The 21228-nt window shown below is 41.6% G+C and overlaps 1 protein-coding gene across 1 annotated transcript in view; it reads right to left on the bottom strand.

Moving 5' to 3' along the window:
• MICAL3 (microtubule associated monooxygenase, calponin and LIM domain containing 3) overlaps positions 1 to 21209 on the bottom strand; it is a 203148-nt gene extending 181939 nt beyond the window's left edge. The window contains 1 exon segment of the mRNA XM_079140276.1: positions 20847 to 21209. The gene's annotated coding sequence lies outside the window, so the exon portion shown is untranslated.
• Positions 21210 to 21228: the final 19 nt, after the last annotated feature.

Raw genomic sequence — 21228 nt, 5'->3', positions numbered from 1 at the left:
CTGATCTTTTGGACTTTACACACAGGATTTCACTTAAACCTCACAATAACTTCAGATGATAAGTATTAGTATAATTAGTATATACATTTTATAGATGAAGGAATGGAAATTTTGTATTTTATTCAAGGTCACAGTTACTAAGCGGTAGAAGGAACTGACCCAGGTAGGTCTGACTTAATCACACACTTAATCATACTGCATACATCTTAACCACATCACATGTATTTTCGAAGTATGAAACTCACCTGATTGCAAGCAAAAAGGCCAAAGGCATTTCAAGAGTGACTTCTTTGGGGGGAGCGGGGGGACTGTCAGTCTCAAGTCAGTGTTGTGATCACAAAAACATGGAAATGGTCCAAGTCCTGAATCCGAGATGTCATCCCAGCCACTGACTGTGGTACCCTTAATCAAAGTAGCTCCAATCAAAATGGGAATATAGGACAGTGTTCACTTCAAAATTATACTTTCTTAAAGCATTCTGATGCCCCAAGGCTAACACTTAATGAATAAGTCTGGGAATTTTGATTTTTAATTATTTTTATTTGTTGTGGTCCTGGGGCAGCATCCATGCTAGATAAGCACTTACCACTAAGCCATATCACCAGCCAGTAGGAACCGTTAAAGAAATTCTCACAACTTTCTTGCATTTGGAAAGTAAGAACTCCTCACAGTCTCTACTTTTCCCTACTCAGGTTTCCTCTCCATTCCATGGTTTTGTTCCCATACTCCTCTACTCCTCAGCCACATGATTTATATTTGTTTGTTCAGATTATATTTAAAGAAAAAATTCAACACATTTATCCCAATTTAGACATGGAAATACCTAATAGAGAGCTAAAAGGGATACAGAACAAATGAGGCTCTGAAATAACACATTCACAAGTCATCCCGACTATGTCCCCAAAAGGAAAACCCAACATTCCCACCCACTAGTGAGTTATAAGATCCTGGACAAGGTCTCCTGACTAACCCCAGGGCTTGTTCCCTCCTCTACAAGACATATGATCTACCAAGACAGCAAGACTATTTTGCTCAAAGGAGATAGCAAATATGACAATCAACAGAACATTATTGTATAATTAATGTGTAATCAGGGTAGGAGATGGTTTACGTTTTCCATTCATCTAGATACACTTCTTGTTCCATGTGTTTTATTAAGGTAAATAAAGCCGAAAAGTCCATTAAATAACTGAAGGGATTACAAGGGGAAACAACAATGCTGCAACTTGTACTTTAATACAACCTCCAAACACTTGTGTCCAACACCAGCCATTTCCAGAGGTCCAGTCTCCAATCAATATGTTTCATAGGCATCAGTTTATGCCCAGTTTATTTTGTTTTGTTTAACCACAGGCATAGTAAAATGTTTTAAAGAGCTTTGTGGCCTAGTCGGTGCTTGCATAGGATTTTAAATTTCCAAATGCTAAAACAAAGTCACTAAATCTAAGTTCTAAGTACTAAAGAGTTATGAGACTATTGGTTATTCAGCTCTAGAGACTTGTTGAATATAACAAAAACACCTGAAAGCATAGAAATCTGACACGTAAATCTGGGGTTACTCGAGAACCAAGGGCAATCTGACCACCAAAATTAAAAACCTACATGCTTCAAGGCATAAACAACACCATCCAGAAAATGAAGGCAAACCACAAAATGGGAGAAAATATTTGCAAATTGTGTATCTAATAAGGAACTTGAATCTAAAATATATAAAGAATTCTTTCAACTGAATGGGTAATGCAATTTTTAAGTAGTCAAAGAATATGAACAAATATGTCTCCAAATAAAACATATAAATGGTCAATAAATATGAAAAAATACTGAGCATGATTAATCATTAGGGAAATGTAATTTAAAACCATGATACAGGGCTGGGACTGTAGCTTAGTGGCAGAGTGCCTGCCTAACGTGTGAGGCACTGGGTTCAATCCTTAGCACCACATAAAAATCAATAAATAAAATAAAGGCATTTTGTCCATCTACAACTACAAAAAAAATTTAATAAAAACTTTTAAAAATTAAATTAAAAAAAAAAAAACACTATACATCACTTTCCACTTACTAGGATGGCTAGAATCAAAATAACAGAAATGAACTGGACATAGGGGCATGTGCCTATAGTCCCAGCTACTCAAGAAGCTGAAGCAGTAGGATCACTTGAACCCAGGAGTTTCAGATCAGTCTGGCAACACAGTTGTTGCCTGGCAACATGGCAACCTTTTCCCAAAAACACACAAACAAAAAACAAACAAACAAAAAAGATAATTATAAGTGTAAGTGAGGATATAGAGAAATGAACTCTTCTGTACTGTTGGCAGGAATATTAAGGATGTGGCTACTTTGGGAAACAGTTTGGCAGTTCAAAATGTTAAACATAAGTTACCATATTACCTAGCAATTTCACTCCTAGGTACAGATACCCAATAGAAATGAAAAAACACATCCATATAAAAACATGAATATCCTAGTAACAGTATTTATTATAGTTTAAAAAAATGAAAATAACTCAGTTGTCTATCAACTGATGAATGGATAAAGAAAATGTATATTTATATTTATAAAATAGAATATTACTCAGCCATAAAAAGGAATGAAATCTGACCCTCACTACAACATGGATAAACCTTGAAAATATTATGCCAAAGTGAAAAAAGCCAGTCACAAAAAGACAAATATTGCATGATTCCACTTACATGAATAGCAAATCTATAGAGACAGAAAGCAGATGAGTTGTTACTTAAGGCTACAGGGGAGGGGACCTAGAGATAATAAGAAAGGACCACAGGTACAGATCTCTTTTGGGAATCAGAAAAATATTCTAAATTGGTTGTGGTGATGGTTATACAATTCTGAATATACCAAAACCCACTGAATTGTACAATTTAAATGAATGAACTGTGAGGAATGCAAACTGTATAAAGTATCTATTTAAAAAAAAAAGAGGGCAGATTTGGGAGTACTTGCCTAGCATGCACAAAATCCTGGGTTTCCTACCCAGAACTACAAAAAAACAAAAACATCTGATGGTGGCAAGCATGTCTTATATACCTACTACATTCCTACTACATTCTTGTAAGTAACACAATGAGTATACAGTAGGTATACAGTAGGTACTCAATAAATGTTGATAAAATAATAAAAACTGAGATATTGAGTCTTTTTACTGAAGATTTCGTCAGAGGAATTCCCCATTGCATTCAGTGACTTCTGCAGGGCAGTTTCCACCCAGAGGAGTTAGGAACCCCAGAAGATGAAGGGGATAAATCAAGAAGTAAAGACAGCAAGGGCCTTTGGGCAAAGGAAGGGTGTTCTTCTGGCATCACCAAACTACTATCCTGACTTGTTCCTATGGCCTCCACCCACAACTAGAATTCACAGCTTCCTCCACAATGTTTTGGTCAAACCCACCTTGTAACTGTATACTATATACATGCCACGCCCCCATTATGAAATACATTTCTAGTGGGCAAGGACAAATGTAAAATTTTTTAAAAAAATAATCAACATAATTTATTTTATAATTTATTCTTTTGTTTTTTAAAATTTTTTACAGACTACATTTTGATTCATTGTACACAAATGGGGTTCTACACACAATAAATGGACAATTCATATTCATATTGGCTTAACTTAAATATTTCCTTCACAAACAAAATATAACTTTTTAACACTTTTTAGACTTTCCTGCAGTCTTTAAGTGTCTGCGGAAAGTGAGTGGCTTACCTGCTTGAAGGTAGAATCCTCAGATAATTACATGACCTACAAGCACCCACATACTCTGACCCATACCCACCTTAACCCCTGCCAGAACTCCTCTTTCCCACTTATGATTATGCTACAGTCACATGAGCTGCCTGTTAGATCCTCCAGCCTGTATGCCTCCTCCCAGCTTCACCCACATAGTGTTCACCTCCCAAGCACCCTCAAATCCTGCTTAACTACCACCTTCCCTGGGAGGCATCCCTAACTCACCCAAATAACTCAAATCAAGCACCTCATCCTGGGGCTGGAGTGTATCTCAGTGGTAGAGTGTGTGCTTATCATGCATGAAGCTCTTAGTTTGATCCCCAGCACATAAAAGCACCTTGTCATGCATTCTCACTGGGCCCTGTGCTGTTCCTCCATAATTGCTCTTCACATTGTAAGTGGCTGTTCTTTCCACAGCAGATACTGTAAACCCCATGAAATCAGTATTCACCTCACTATTGTGGTGTGCTGGTAAATGCTAAACAAATATGTATATATATATATATATGTGTGTATGTACATATATTATCAATTTTACTGATATATAAATAATGTATAGCACACAGCAATCTGTAATAAACACATATAGCAATAAAGTATGTAAAATCTTAGAGCTGGGGATGTATATAGCTCAGTGGTAGAGCACTTGCCTAGCACGTGCAAGGCCCAGAGTAAAATCCATACCACTGTTAAAAAACAAAAAACAACAACAACAACAAAAAAGAGCAATACAAGGACGATAATAGAACAAACATGAACAACTTCTTTGCTGAACTGAATGCTAGTTTTCAAACACTAGAAGAATATTTACTCAACTTTTTGGTGCTATTCACCAATGGTTCCGAACACAAAAACACTTTCAGTTTAAAATGTACTGTCAACATTTTCTCCATTACATTCTTAGATAATGAACAATGAACCAAGCTCTCATGTGTAGTACTTGCTGGTTTCCACACTCCACCATGTCAAGGCACCAACTTGCCATCTGAGCACAGACATGGCAAGAGATGCTCCATAGTACACTGTTACGACATTTCCACCACAAATGCAACAGCACCAGTAATACCAAAAGAACCAGGAAGGGATGCAGGTTTTGGGGTTTGGGGATTTATTAATTTGCAGAACTGGCCATTGAGACCAGAGACTAACACATGCTAGGCAAGCACTCTACCACAAATCTACATCTCCAGCCCCTTTTAAATTCTGAGATGGGATCTCACTAAGTTCCCCAAGTTGGCCTGGAACCTGTGATCCTCTTGCTTCAGCCTCCCGAGTAGCTGGGATTACAGGTGTGCACCATCCCCAGTGGCAAGTGATGAGTTTTGAGTATCCATAACTCTTGTCTTTACAATATTCCCTATGACATGTTATTTTCTTAAAGGAAGGGCTAAGTCTTTTTAACACTTAGCCTAAGTTCAAATATAAGATACCTTCAATAAATCATCCCAGGGGGTTCTTCTTCAAAATACTCAGACAGCTGGAAAGAGAATTAGCTTTCAACAGCCTGCTTTGGCTTAGGACCCTGCGTGGCATTATTCCTGAGTACTCCTGAAAGCTCATGAATTCTGGCTCTAGATCTGAAAAGAACAGAGCCCAGCAAATATCCCCAGGCCCCAGAGGGCATCAGGCTAGTAATGAGAGCATCTGGGAACTCATCTGCTCCTCAGGTCTCTTCTGGCTCAGTCCATGAACTCTTAATTTTCTTTCTTTTTACACTACTATCGTTATCCTCCCTTTAATCTTCCTTCCCTGGTCTATACACCTCTCCCAATGTCTCTGCAGCTCTTCCCTGGACTCCCAGGGTGGCTGTGGTCCTTGATTTCCATCATCCTCCCCAATCATTAACAACCAAGATTCCTAATCCCTTCTCCTGCTGTGAGCAGCCTTCTAAATCCACATTAGACTACCTCTATGCTTGCCTCTACTGATTATCTTCATGAAAGACCTAAAGCATTTTACCAACTACCAATCACAGTGTCCTTCAGATGTGTACCTCTCAATTTCTAAGCCTCTGACAAACCTGTCATGTTCCTGCTCTAAGAATGAAGGGAGGACACTATCCACATCAGCTGGAATTTGGTGGAACTTTACCTTCTGTAGACTATAAAATGAAAAAGGGTACAGGTGATATTTTATCTTCCCAAGCATAAAACTAAGGCTGAATTTGCTTTTTTAGATTACACATGCTGTCCCCTTCCTCCAGAAGGCAGCACTGCTTTGAATAGTGTTTAGACCTCCTTCTCCTCTTCCTTTTCCTCACCCCACTCCAAGCAGTTCATCCCAGATTCCACTTCTAGTCTCCTGATTCCATGCCCCTTCCTCCATTTCTGGTTACTACCTTGTCCCTATCACCCTCCAGTGAAAACCATTCCTAACTGTCCACCATAGGCCCTCCTGGCCTCCAGTCCATATTCCCTAAGCACTTTACATTGTGCCACTTTCTTATTTAAGCACCTTTTCTTGGGCTGGGGGGGGTGTATTTCAATGGTAGACAGTTTGTCTAGCATGCATGAGGCACTGTAAAAAACATACAAAAAGGGCTGGGATGGGGCTCAGGGGCAAAGTGTCTGCCTTGCATTTGCAAGCCATGGGTTTGACACACAGTTCCAAAAACAAAAACAAAAACCAGACCATCCTTCTACTAAGACGCTCTATCAAAATCTAAGAGAACATTCCTTTGCCAAGGAGATAAACACCAAGTATTTAGGAATCAAGGGGTACAATATTTAAACTACTCATAAGTGATTTGGGGGCGGGGGAGGAATCAACTAAGGTTTTTAGTGAAAGGCAACTGGAGTTCCTTGCATAGTCTCACACTTTTCTAATACAACAAAATTAAGTAACAACAAAAAAGGTCCAAACCCTCATCTTAGCATCTAATTTTGGTAACAAACAGCTCCTTTTTTTAACCATGTTAGCAAGCTGGTCTATGATGGTTACACCCCTGTCTGACATCTTGTTTTTGTCCTCTTTTCACCTAGATTCAGGATTTCCCCTGCTCCTCCCTACCAGCCCACTTCCTTTACTGCCCCAGAGCCAGTTCCTGACTCACTTCTTCCAGAGGTGCTAAGGAAGGAAAAGAACACTGTTCATCTGCTACCAGCCAGGCTGACCATATTGCACTTAGCACTTCCTATTACATTCTTTCATCTACTTCTAACAACTCTACTAGGAAGGCAACAGCCAGAGATTTCATAAGACATTGCTCCAAGCCATTAAGTGCAAATAGGAAAAAAGAACCCAGGTGGTTTCTGCCATCGACAGCACTGCCTACAACTCACTGCTTCCTGATGCCTTTCCAGGCCAACTCACCCCAGCCTGTTCACTCATTCGACACTTCACCTGCTTTGTCTCAGACCCTGTTCTAAATGCTAGGGAGCTGTGGAGAACAGAAGAGATGATGTTCTCTGACCTCATGAAGCTTCCATTTTGGTAGAAGGAAACAGATAAAAGTTATATTTATCAAACACACATATAGTACTTACAGCATGTCAAGTGTTATGCTAAGCACCTTATAAATATTAATTCATTTAATACTCATAAAAATTTTATTAGTTAGGTATTATTCTTAACAAACGAGGAAACCAAAGCCAATCTGCTCATGGTCACACACACAGTAAATGGTGAAGCCAAGACTTAAACCCAGGCAGTCTAATCTGGCTCCAGATCTCTGGCTACAAAGTCTCTCAATAAACATAACTGAATTACATGGCAATGCTAATGGGTGTCAGGTGATCTGGAAAAATGGAAAAAGTAAAGTGAATATGGAGTACTGAAGGGAAAGGGGCATGTTGAGTTTTTTGGTTTTGTTTTGTTTTGTTTTGTTTTGTGTTGAGACAGGTATTGCTGCATAGCCCAGGCTAGACCTGAACTCTTAGGCTCAAGTGATCCTCCTGCCTTAATCTCCCAAATAGCTGGGACTCCTGGTGCATGCCATCACACTTGGCTTTATGTTGAGGTTTTAAACTGGATAGCTTGAGGTTTCACAGAGAAGATAACATGAGTAAAGATATACAATATCTTAGGGAAGAATATATTTGAGAGAAGGAAGAATCTGTGCAAAGGCCCTGAGGCAGGGGTGTGCCAGGAGTGTTGGAAGAACAGACCAGAGAAGCTTGAATACAGGAAGTAGGGGGACAATAACCACCACCTCTGGGCAGCAGAATGCTCAGGCACAGTACCTGATTCTCAGTATCTTCTGTTGCTCACTAGCTGCTGTTTTATTATTTATCTTGACTTGCTAAGTGAACTATGACCTCTGCGTACAAAGCCTGTGACCTCTATTCCCTTTGCATGTCTTTGGTACTATTAAGCTGAAGTTGATGTTTTTCCAATCAATCTGCCTTGACTTGTGGATTCCAGGAACTAAAAGGTCTAAGAGGATAAGCAGTTTTGTCAGTACAACTATGCCATCTCAGAAAGCACAGCAGTGTTGAGTCATCATTTCTATCTGTGTTAAGGAAACAGCACTTATATTCTGTTTCAAAGCATACCTACCTGATTTTATACTCAAATTTTCTCCAGGGTACCCCTTTAAACTGACTGACAGCCAACATCTATTTGACAAATGGCAAAACTCTGAACAAAACCATTACTAACCTGAGCTCACTGCATAGCAGCAGAATCAAGGTGTTCACCTCTAGACTGGGATATCATGGAATACTGGAGAACTCACACCTTTATTCCTTTTGATGGCCCACCTACCCTCTCCCAAGGCCTAGCACAGGGTCTTATCCAGACTAAAGATGCTAATAACTCCTGACTCCTGGATGCCAGATGTCCTGGTTCACAAGAATGGGCTCTTAAAAATGGTCAGTATGGACTGAACATGGTGAAGGGTCCCAAACACAGCCACAAAGCTTAAGGCAAAGAGCACTTAGCTAAGTTACAGAATTTAGCTCAATGCCATTAGTCATTCACTTCACACTGAGAAAAGAGCCTTTCCTTTACTCCTTTTTCACCATGTGCACAATGTCCAGATTAATTTCCACTGAACTACACAAATTACTCATAAGGAGTTAAGGGATATGCATTAAACACTTCCCCACTTCTGTCTCAGTCTTTTAAAGTACCAGAAAGAAAATCCAAACCAGGTGTGATGGCACATGCCTGTAATCCCAGCAACTCAGGAGGCTGAGGCAGGAGGATCACAAGTTCAAAGCCAGCTTCACCAACTTTGCAAGGCCCTAAGCAACCTAGCAACACTCTGTGTCAAAATAAAAAATAAAAAGGCTAGGGATGGGGCTATGGTTGTGGCTCAGTGATAGAACACTTGCCTAGTATGTGTGAGGCACTGGGTTCGAACCTCTGCACCACATAAAAATAAGTAAAATAAAATAAAGGTATTAAAAAAAAAAAAAAAAAAAAAGGCTAGGGACACAGCTCAGTAGTTAAGCAACTCTGAGTTCAATCCAGTACCCTGCCCCCCAAAATCCATTTTAGTCCCAAGTCAGAAGTTATAAGATGCCTTTCTCTGTAAATTTGAAATTACATCAAAAGTTATCCCCCAAAATGAACTTTACCTGTAACTCCACCAAACAGAGGGGGAGCATACTGTCCCAGTCACTTCCTGTCCAATGGACCTGGAGGCTAAGGAAACAAAGGCAACTGGTATAGTAACATGCTCAGACAGTTGACTGCAACAACTCATGATGCTGATAGATATCTGGGAGCATCTAAAGCATCAGTTGTCTCCAGAATCAAGTCCATGTGGGAAACAAGGCCAGCTTTACCAAGTGGGTTGGGAGGCACCTAACTTGAAACTTCAGCTCTATCTGGGGCTTTTCCCTCTCTTCATCTCCTCTATCTAATCAGTGTCCTCTTTCCAAAATGTCTCTAGCACCAGGTCCCTTCCTCTCTACTTCTACTGTCAACATCTAGTTCCTTATCTTGTCACATCTGAATTATTACCAATTGCTCTGGGGTAGGCAAACCCTAACCAGTGGACCAAATCCAACCTTTAAATAGAGAATGGTTTTTACATTTTAAATGGTGGGGGCGGGGGATGTCAAAAGACTATTTCATGACATGGAAAAAGTATACAGAATTAAAATTTCTGGGGCTGGGGCTACAGCTCAATGGTAGAGTGCTTGCCTAGCATGTGTGAAGCACTGGGTTCCACCCTAAACACCACATACAAATAAATAAATAAAGTATTTTTTTTTAAAGACCAAAACTTCTCAAAAAGAAAAATTTCTGGCAAATGAGGGGGTGATATGATGGCAGACTAGAAGGAAGGGGTATTCTTGTAGCTCAGTGACTCAGAATTCAAGCACTGGGACTATTGCTTCTCGGCAAGGTGGGTTAAAGAGGGACTCCTGGATAGCCAGAGTGCCTGAGAGACTTAGAAATTTGGGATACTTTAAACAAAGATAAGGAACAAAAATTGAGCTGGGCTGCTGGTGGAAGCAGTGGAACTGGCACACAAGAACAGAAAAAGTTGAGAAATATTACTGATTGTCTTAGTGTGGAACATTCTGAGATCAGAGGGAGAGGCTGCCCTAGGCTGATCCAGAGGCTGCTGGGCACAAATTTCTGGGGTCATAAACAAAAGTCATCCCCATCAATTTCCACATTATCTGTGGCCACTTTCATGCTAAAACCACAGAGCTGAAGGCTACATCAGAGACCATTCAGTTCATGGAACCTAAAATATTTACTTTCTGGTCCTTTACAAAAAAGTTTGCCAACCCCTTCCATGGGGATTGTGCTTAACACTCATCTCTCCTGCCCAGTTAACTTCCATGCTGCTGCTCTGAGTTCTAACACCAATGTACTGCCCATTGCCTGTAAACTGCCCAGGCATACATGAGACCTAGGAAATAAACTTCACTTTCAACAAAAACAGCCCATAAGGAATGTCTTTGTTCATGCTCTTCTCTGCCTTTTAGAAAAATTTTCTCACCTTCGACTGCTAAGTCTGCCACTAACCTATCTTTCAAGACTAGGAACATTTCCTGGTTCCTTCTCCTTTGCTAGCGGCACCTATACTTACCCTCATCATATTGAACTGAAATCATCTATTTGTGTCTATCTCCCCAGCAAGAGTAGATTCCACGGGGCAACAAGGAATGCATCTTATTCCTCTCCCAGCACCCAGACAGAACCTGGCACAGCAGTTCATAAATACTGATCTCAGCTCCAAGCCGGCCAGGCTGCCTCCTCAATGCCCCTGAATACAATTGGCTTATTTTCAACCCTAAGTTTTTGTTTATACCAGTACCCCTCTTCTTACCTGGACAATTCTACCAATGACTGGAGACATGGTTCAAATCACACGTCCTATGCAAGCCCAAGGAAGCCAGTATGAACCAAGGTTCAAACCCCAGGCTCCTCTCATTCATGTGCTGTCCTTGGACAAGGTGCTGGTATCTCTTGAGTTCTCAACTATAAAGTATAGATGTTACAGGGCTGACAATGCTTGTAAAGCACCTAAACCACTGCTTGGCATATAACAGGGTCTCAAAAACTGTATAAGGATATACAAAAACTATATAAGGATATGCCATCCTTATACAGTTCCCCAACTGTATAAGTCATTTTTGTGTTTCATCACTTTTATTCCTCTTAACTGCTGTATTAGAATCGTATCTTCTGAAGTAGGAACAAAGTCATACACTCCTACAAACCTACCCCCAGCCCCTAATACACAGTACAGTGCAGCACATGGAGGGACCCAAAAGATTAAAAAAAAAAAAAAAAGAATAAATTATCCCAGGAAATCTAAAGGATTGCTAATAAGAAACAAGATGCAGAGCACCAGGGAATGAGGCAGACAGGAAGGAGACAGAGAACATAGTGGAAGGCAGTTAGAAAGGTGTAGGCAGAGAAGTCAATCTTGGATGAGGCTGTCAAAGAGACAGGCCAGTGAGTGAGGAAAGTTCTCCCTCTTAAAGCTGATTCTGCTCACTGTTCACCATGCTTTTGTTTTATTTATTTATTATTATGTGGTGCTGAGGATTGAACCCAGTGCCTCACACCTGCCAGGCAAGGACTCACTGAGCTACAACCCCTGGCTCTTAACTATGAAAATGCTGCAAAGAAGCCTGTTTCTGGCTCACTGTACAGCCTGAACCCACATGTGCCCTGAAGACTGTTCCCTGGAAGTAAGGAAAACCAAAGCCTCAGTATTCCATTCCAAGTTTCAGAAGCATGGTCAATAATGGTACTAGTAAACACTTAAAATGCTCATGTGCCTAGCTGAATTATACGTGCTATACGTGCTTATAACCACAGAAGGTAAACAGGACTGTTATGCCATCCACTGTACCAATGAGAAAATGGGCCCAGAGAGGTTAAGGAACACACCTAAGGTCACACAATCCAAAAATGATATGCTACAATATAGTCTGGTTCCAGAGTTCATGCTCTTAATCACTAGAGATCTTGATGTTCTTTTTTTTTTTTTTTTTAACCAGGGATTGAACTCAGGGGTACTCGACCACTGAGTCACATCCCCACCCTATTTTGTATTTTATTATGAGACAGGGTCTCTCACTGACTTGCTTAGCACCTTGATTTTGCTGAGGTTGGCTTTGAACTCATAATCCTCCTGCCTCAACTTCCCAAGTTGCTGGGAGTAGAGGCATACGCCACTGTGCCCAGCTCAGATGTTGATATTCTTAATCTGAGTTAGCTCCACCATTTACCAGCTGAGGACTCAGGCAAGTAATCTAAACTCACTGAGCTTCATGTATCCCAACCTGTTAAGTGGATGTCATATACTTAACTGTCTAAGCTTGTTGACAGGATTAAAAGAGACCCATGTCATAAAGTGCCTTTTTTTCCTCCTTTCTGTCCCCCACCCCCTCCCACCCCTTTTATCTCTACACCATCCAAAGTTCCTTCATTTTTCTCTTCCCCCTGCCACCCCCCACTCATTATATATTGTCATGTAATTAGCAGAGAAAACATTCAGGCTTTGGTTTTTTGGGCTTGGCCTATTTCACGTAGCATGATATTTTCCAACTTCATCCATTTACCAGCAAACACCATAATTTTATTCTTCTTTATGGCTGAGTAATATTCCATTCTGTATATATACCATAGTTTATAAAGTGCTTTTTTGTTTGTTTGTTTGGTACTAGGGATTGAACCCCAAAGTGCTTTAACATGGAGTCATATTCCCAGCCCTTTCTGTTTTTATTTTGAGACAGGGTCCACTAAGTTGCTTAGGGCCTTGCCAAATTGCTGAGGCTAGCCTTGAACTCACCTCCTGCCTCAGCTTCCCAAGTTGCCGGCATTATAGGCATGAGCCACTGCACTGGGCATAAAATGCATTTCTAAAGTGAACTCCAAATAGTTCCCTTCTCACCTTTCCCACAGCCTAATGTAAGGTGAGGTTTTTAGCCAATTCCCTGACCTCATTTATTATCAGGAACCCATCTATATACCACACTAGATTTTCCTTTCTATACCTATGCACAAGCATTTGACCTCATAAAAGCTTGCAAAAAGAGTCTGGAGACAAGCATGAAAGGCAAGCAAACTGCACATGGAGCTGTGTGAAGGACTACTAGCTGGAGGTGGTGCAGACAACTCCTGGCATGCAAATGAATACTGCATGAGCAAAGGCTGGGCCACTCAGGCCCTACCAACACACACTCTGACTGACAGCCCATGAAAGAACATAGTTCTTTCTGGCATACCTACAAGCCCAAACATAGGCCCGGGAAGCTGCAAAGGCAGAGTCCAGTAATATCTGTGTCTCTGAGACTGTATATGTCATAGGAGGACAAAGTGAGGAAGGCAGATTAAAACAACAGCTATTTCCACCAGTGGTGGAAGATAGAACTGCCTAAAAATTAAAAATAAAATAAAAAATATATACAAAGTGAAGCGTTATGTTCCTAGAGAGAAATTATGCTGCAAAATCCCTTTACTGTGAAAAATTCCATTTACAAACAAGTAGTAAAATACTATTTTATTTGGGCTGGAGGGTAAACTCACATTTCCATACATCACCTTTAAGCTAATGAACCTTTCTCTGGGATCACCAGTTATGGATGGAAAAGAACTATCCATTAGCAGCATGTGAAAGTGTCCTCAATGTGATTACAAAGTGCATCAACTCATTTAATACAGTAGGGAGCAAAGGTCAGAAGATGTTTAACTGATTTCCAGGTGATATGAATAATATCTATTTGAATGAACCTGATCAAAGTGATCCAAATCACTCTGGAATATAAAAAAGTAGAACAAAAGCAAAACAATTTTGGTTCAAAAACAAAAGCATACCTAGCAGTAAGAGGTCCTAGTCCTTTTTCTACATTATATCAGCTTCCAAATATAGTCCATTTGAAAGAACAGGACAGGAGACAGAGAAATGCTACCAATGTCACCAAAAGGTTACAGTCTCAGAAGTCAGGGTAGGCCCAGTAACATGGTCCAAGAGTTAGAAAGAAGACCTAAAGGTAATATCTAATCCCCAGGGCTAAAATGAAGTGCCTCCATGCCCAGCATTGTTCCACAGTTAGAACACCTGGGAGAGGTGCTACAGCTTGGTAGCACATTCTTCTAGGAAGGACTGCCCTGTACTAGAACACCTGTACCTCCTCTTGGCAAGCAGTGGCTCAGCAAGGATAAGAGCACCCAGCCCAAAAGATCTGCAGTGCTGATGGGCACAAATGCAGACTGATAAGGCAAGAGAGCCCCAACTATTTCTGCAACCAAGGTGCACAGTCTGGGTCTCAGGGAAGAGCTGCAAAATAATCTGCTTTTTGCAAAATACAAACATTTCAGCAACAACAAGCCATGGGGATAGAAAATTCTCAATCATACACACAAGAGATAAAACTGAACCAAGAAGAAATACTGTGTTAGTTAGCATAAACTTACTTACTAGTTCATGTTCAGGGCTCCCTAGCCAGTCAAGTCACTTGTCACAACATACTATGGTATACTGCATTTGTGTCTGTGCCCCTTAGAAATATGATAACCTCTTGAAGGCAAAAACCATTTTATTATATGCCACTTGCCTTACATGTAGTAGGTACTCAATAAACCTGTATTGAAAGTCCCAGTGCATAACTTCCTAAAGTTCTTAAGTTCCAAATGTCCTTTGTTCCCTGGCTCCATGAGGGTGGTGAAGGCAGATGGGCTTCTTGGGACCCCACCCTCCCCACTGGGACTAGAAACATAGTGTTCAGTAAATCCTAAGGGCTGATTCAATTTTCTCCTGCCTCATACTGTATTTTTCCTCCCCTATCCTCCTTCAACATTTCATCTTATAGTGAGGTGATTAAATGCTCAGGATTTGGAGTTATCCAGCCTATTAATTACTGAGTATATGGGCCTTAATCTCTCTGGAAGTCACACTATTATAAAATGGGGGTGGGGGTGATAACACCTATCTGAACACTAGAAATAATGTTTACATATAAGGTACTTGGTCCCAGTGTCTGGTCCATTATAACACTCAGTAAATAATAGCTCTTATGGTTATTCTTATATAATTGTCCCTTAGACCCCTTGTCTAAAGGTATTTAAAATACCAAAGGCAGAAAGTTAATTTTTCCCCACTGGACCTCTGTAAGGCTGGTTTGGGGAACAGTCTACCTGTTTTGGAAACATACTGACACAAATTCATGTCACTAGTTAAAATACTTCCTTTTTCCTTTTTCAAAGGGAAATAAATGACTGACCAGTCATGGCCAAACTGGGTAAAAAGCTCTATTCCAAAAATTCATTTGCCAATTAATTATAAATAGTGGCAGGTTCTCTGAACAGACTCAATTAAAAAAAAATCCATAAAGTAGCTGAGCTAACAAAGATGATTTGTTTGAGTTCAAGGTCTTCAGAATCAGAAACCCAAACCTGGCCAAAAAAAAGCAGAGGAAGGGGAAGATTCCCTCAGCTTTACTGGAAGCAGGGTTGTGCTCAACACTTTATGAATCCCATGGCACAGTTCCAGGCTACCCTTATATTGTCCTAAGAAACCCTTCTGGAAAGTGCACCTGGGCCTGTGTTCCCCTCCAAATTTTTCAGAAATACTCCTGACTGACTTGGGAAATATGCTAGGAACATTTAAAGGAATATGAAGTTAACCAACATGTATGTCTCCTGCAGCATTTCAGAATGAAGAGGGGAGAAGATGTGAGGAAGGGTCTGAAAAGAGGAAAGAATGGTGCCAGGATGGAAAGAGCCCTGATAGAAGTTGTCCAACCCTGTGAGAGCACAACTTCAGAGTCAAATACCTGAGTCAGAATATTGAGCCCACCACCTTTTATCGCTCTCTATGCCTCAACTTCCTTGTATATGAAACAGGGAATAGCACCTACTCTCTGAGGATTGAGTCCCGACACATAAGCACTCAGAATAGGACGGTACGCAGACAACTGTTGCCACTGTTTGTCCACTGCTGCTGCTGATCACAACTGCCATCAGCCTAGGGAAACTGCTCTGTCCACCTTTCTCCCTTTCCCATTCACGAACCCAACCGTCCTCAACAACCAGCAGTTTTACGGGTGGAGTCAGGGGAAGAGCAGGGAAACATGGTGAGTTGACATTTTGTGGCCAGAGACAGCCAATACTAAGGAACTCTGGGCTACAGGTGTTGGGAGTAAGTACTTTTGCTCTTCCTGTCCCTCTCCCCAGAGTTGGAGAGATATGGAGAAGGTCTCTTGGACCTCAAGCCACCTCTACACTGAAATCTGCAAGAGAACATAGGCAAGGGTGGGAGAGAGGTTGGGACCAATCAAAGTTTCACTTTGTCTTTATATTATTTATTTTAAAGCAGTAAGGAAAATCTACTAACTACTAGCTAACTACTCAGTTGTACTATCGGTCTCAACCAAGAGTTAACCAGATCCAAACCTTCGCTGAATATACAATTAAATAGACACCAGTGTAGAAAGACTCCTCTGCTGGACATCAGTCACACACCACACAAATTCACTCCTATCTCAGTCACAGAGGTAGGCACTGCAGAGGAGAGCTGGGTTTGACAGACATGAAAAAGGCTTGACTGTTCTTGCCAAGGATCTTACTCCTTCCTCTTCCACCAAGGTACTGTTTTATGTGTGGCAGTTTTAAAGAAAGGATAGCCCTACTTCTCTTCTCCATTCTTTAATCTGATGATCCTTTTTTTTTTAAGTTGTGGCAACTTCACCTTGCAAATGACAAACAGTCAGTGGATTGCAGGGTCTGGGGAAATTGCTTCCTTGCTCTCCCTTCCAGCTTTTAGATAATGGTGCCTGGGTATCTAAAGATAATCCCCAAGCAAACAGCCATGTACAACTGAGTCCCACATGGGTAGGGATGTTGTTCTACCCACTGGTATATCCAAGAACCCAAGGGTCTGACACCTATCTCCACCCCATCCAACTCCACAGGACCAGAGTGGAATTCTAAGAAGTGGAACAAAAGATGACAGAAAGGGGTGATTAGAAGGAAGGGGAAGTCCACAAAGAATTTGGGTAAATTTCCAAAAAAACATCCCCTTCATTCCCACAAAGTGCTGCATTATTTGTGGAAGTTAAAGGATCAAAAAGGCATCAGATTTTCAACTGTCATCCAAAATTAGAAACTAAAAGCTATATTTACCTCAAAGACTTTAGCAGAAGTGCTGCATCTCCAGTTTTACAATTTCAACCAGCATCTAACGTTTTAAAAAAAAAAAAAAAAAAAAAAAAAAGTGTGGGCGCTATAGATGGCCTCTAGGTTGGAACATCCCTAATGTCCTCTGACCAACTTCAGTTGTCTCTAGTCCTAATCCTCCCATCTGGTTCTATTAAATACTTCACACTCTACAAAGAGAGATGACTTTTCAGCTCTGATTATTTTTTTAAAGCAATGACCACCCACCTGGATAGAGGAATGTTTCTTGCAAAGGAAAAAACCAAAGTGTAAAAACTGTACTGCAATGATAAATAAAGCTCTGGTCCACCCACAAACATCAGACCCAGAAAGTGTAGCAGCAACAGGTGTTAGGGACTCTGAGATCTGCTCATTAGTCACCACTAAAGCATGGGGTTGAGTAGACACACTTTGGAATCACAAAGTACAGGTCTGAGCTCCAGCCTTGCTCTTGGTCAAGGCTCTCACTTACTTTCACTCCCTTGTCCTGAGACCTCACTGAGTACATCTGTCATCTGTAAAACTGGGGATAAGCAGTTCTATCTTGTATATTATTCAAGGAATAAGTTAGGTGGTGTACACAAAGCACCTAGCACAGGTTCAAATACCATACCTAGATATACACTCTTAGCCATCTAATAATCAAAAAAGCATAACAGTCTGGTCTCTTTAAGTCTTTCAGCACCCTCCCCCTAAGATGTGGGTATGTGTGTTTTCCTCCAAAGGTATCAATGAAATGTAATATAAGAAGGAAAATCCAATTCAACTTCTAGCTCAGGGACCAATTCACTTGCAACTTAGAGCATAACATGTCACCTTCATTTCTTCATCTATAAAATGGGAATAATAAACTGTACTAAACCTTGATGACCTCAGAGCAAAATAAGAATCAATGAGATACTAGATGATGAAAAAGATTTCACTTAGGAGAAAAGAGCAATAAGTAAATCCAGTGTAATTAATATTCAAATGCCATACCCATTATTATAAATCAAAGATAATTCTTACATTTTCAGGAACATTAGGTCTGATAGCCTTTTAATCTGTTCACATGGGCCTCTTATAATTAGGAGGAGCTAAACAGCTGCTCCCTGCAGAGCCCAGACCAGAAGTAAAGTTCATGAAAGCTAAGAGTCTACCCCTCCCTGCCTACTGGTCCAACTTCTACCATCCTGGGCCACTTCTCAGATGCCAGTTCCAGGAGAAATTGGATACTGGTTTTGATTCCACTTGGATATGTCAAACCAATACCCTCACCAGGAAGACTACTAAACTGACCCCCCAAAAAAGGGTCAACTTTGGGCATTTCTTCTTCTGCACTGAGTGGTATTAAGACTTCTAGGGCATGCAACCGTCCTTTCTTTAAAACTGCCACACATAAACCAGGAGGAAGACCTCAATTTTTCCTTGTTTGATTTTCACCTCTAGGTCCAGAGATGTGAGTTCCATTTAAAACCTACTATTAAATACCAGGAGAACTGGAGATTAGCATAGGAAGGGGGAAGTACTATTCTTTCTAATTACTAAGGAAACAGACAATAAAAGTTGCATCCAATTTCATCATCCCCACAACAGGTCTCCCAAAACCAAGGAGAAAAGGAAAAATTCACTTATTACTGAATACTAACTAACTATATGCCAAGCAGTATGCTAAGTACTTTTCCCTACATTATCTCCAAAGGCCATTTTCTCTTAAACATCACTCATCTCAGGTGGGGGGAAAAGTTTCCACCTGGTAGTAAAGTTTTAAGACATTTCAAAATGTTAGGGTTATAACCACAAAAAGGCGCTTTGGCTGAGGAACCAGGTCCAAGTTCTAAAAGATTCTAAGAGAAACACCCAAACACATCTTTCTTATAATTCTGAAATTAACTCATGCTAGTTAATACATTATCAAAAAAAAGCTTTCAAACTTTTATAACCTGGAAAACAAGAAAAACTCACTGTTAGTCTAAAATAACCTGGTCAATTTTCTGACATGAGTACATACGACAATCAACTGTGGAATTTATAATATCCTCCTAAAGGCCCTTTAGAGATGTGCTCACAGGAGAAGGCAACCACAACAATGAACCCACATCTGTATGGCCAGGCAAAGAGAAGATGACACGTTCCTGCTAGCAATAGTAATTTGTAATAAGATGTCTTTCTCACCATAAAATCTAACTCACTCTCAGCACTGGGGTATAAGTCATCAACCTAAATTATTGTCTATGTAGCAAACTGTCAGATGGGACCAAATACACACCGGTGTCCTGCTATTTAAACTTAAGTGTCATTCTCTACTTCTACATCTCACTTAAAATTTTTTAAAATACTTTTTTAAAAAGAAACTAAAAAACACCATCCACAATTCATCTCCATTTCTCTGCTTTAATCCATTTCATGTAAACCATAATTAATGTTTGCCTTCAACACCAACCTTAAAAGAACACAAATGTGATTTGTATTCTTGGAAATTCTCTGCATTCAGACTCCAGAGAAAAATTAGCCAAGATACAGGACTGGTCTATGCCCCCTAATAGGATGAGGTACAGAGGCCATGCCCAGGAGCAGGGGACTTGAAGGACCTCTTCTTCCCAACAAACTTATGAAAGAGCTAGATGATGCCATCCATGCCAGGCTAAGATGCCAGAAACCTGCAACTGGCCGCCACATCTGGCTTTCTGTTACCACCCAAGTGTTAGATCTGTGTAGGGCTCCTCAACCTGATTTTTAAACTAGGAATTTCCAGTGTGCCATGGAGACCCCCAACAGTGTTAACTACTTTCTAAGGCAGTTAAGGAAAGGGGGCAGCCCTTAGATAAGAGGCCTCAGTGGCTGCCATCACACCATTCAGTTCACCATCAACAGAAAATTTGTGTTCGCTCATGGCCACCTGCCACAACGACCTCAGCAATCCACACAGTTCATGCCAGGCTCCACATCAGGTATACCCAGAGAGGATTTACCCCCTGGAAGCTGGGAAACTTCTCAGAAGCCACAGGGAGATACGCAGTCCCTTCCCAAACTCTGGACCCTGCTTACGATGAATGATCTTTATCCCCACAACCTCTTGCCAAAAGTCTCCCCCACACGCATCAAACCCAAACCACTCTCCAATACTCCCACAACAAGCTGGAAGCCTCCCATGGCTTCCCCCAGTGCCCGCCTAACCTGCAACTGTGCGACCCGCACCGCCGAACTTGACCTAACATCCGACTCCCGGAGGTCAAGGGCAGGGGCTGGGAAGGGTGGGACCCGCGAGGAAGGGGTTTCCCCGCAACCACTGCCACTCCGTGAGTAAAAGGGCTGGAAGGGGACGCCAGAAGGAGGCGCCAAGAGCCACCTAGGGGTTGCAATCCTATGGGCGGCCCAGGTGGGAGGTCTTCAGCCACATGTCCGGTCGCTGCAGTCACTCTCGCCAGAGCAGCCCGACGCGCCGGGCCCCGGGCCCGGGAAACCCCGAGCTCGGAACGTGGGTGGGATGCGGTTCCCCGGGACCGTTGAGGCCAGTGGTGGAGGACTCGAAGCCCAATCCTTACCTCCGCCTCATGCTGGTGTGTCCCCCGGCGCCGGCGTCCTCGTGGCCGGCTGGGCCGCCCAGTCCTCTCCCGGACCAGCAGCTCAGTAGCTTAGAGCGCCAGCTCTGAGCGTCCAGCGCGGGCAGCAGCCGCTGCGGCAGAAGCAGCGGCGCCGCCGCCGGTGACTGGGCGGGCACATGGGAAGGCGGGGGCTGCGGCCCTCCAGGGCCAACCACCGGACCCTAGCCCCGGGGGCGACTGTGCTCAGTGAGTCTCTGCAGCTGGCACGGGATCTGGTCCTCAAAACTTTGTGGCTATCTCCAACCTCGGGCTTTATCAGGGTCTCATAGATTATATATAAAAGATAAAGGAGTGGAGCTGTTGCCACTCCCTTCCTCCTGTC

Source organism: Sciurus vulgaris (assembly GCF_902686455.1).
Source record: "Sciurus vulgaris genome assembly, chromosome: 5".
Lineage (NCBI taxonomy): Eukaryota > Metazoa > Chordata > Mammalia > Rodentia > Sciuridae > Sciurus > Sciurus vulgaris.
This window is presented reverse-complemented; position numbering and strand designations above follow the sequence as displayed.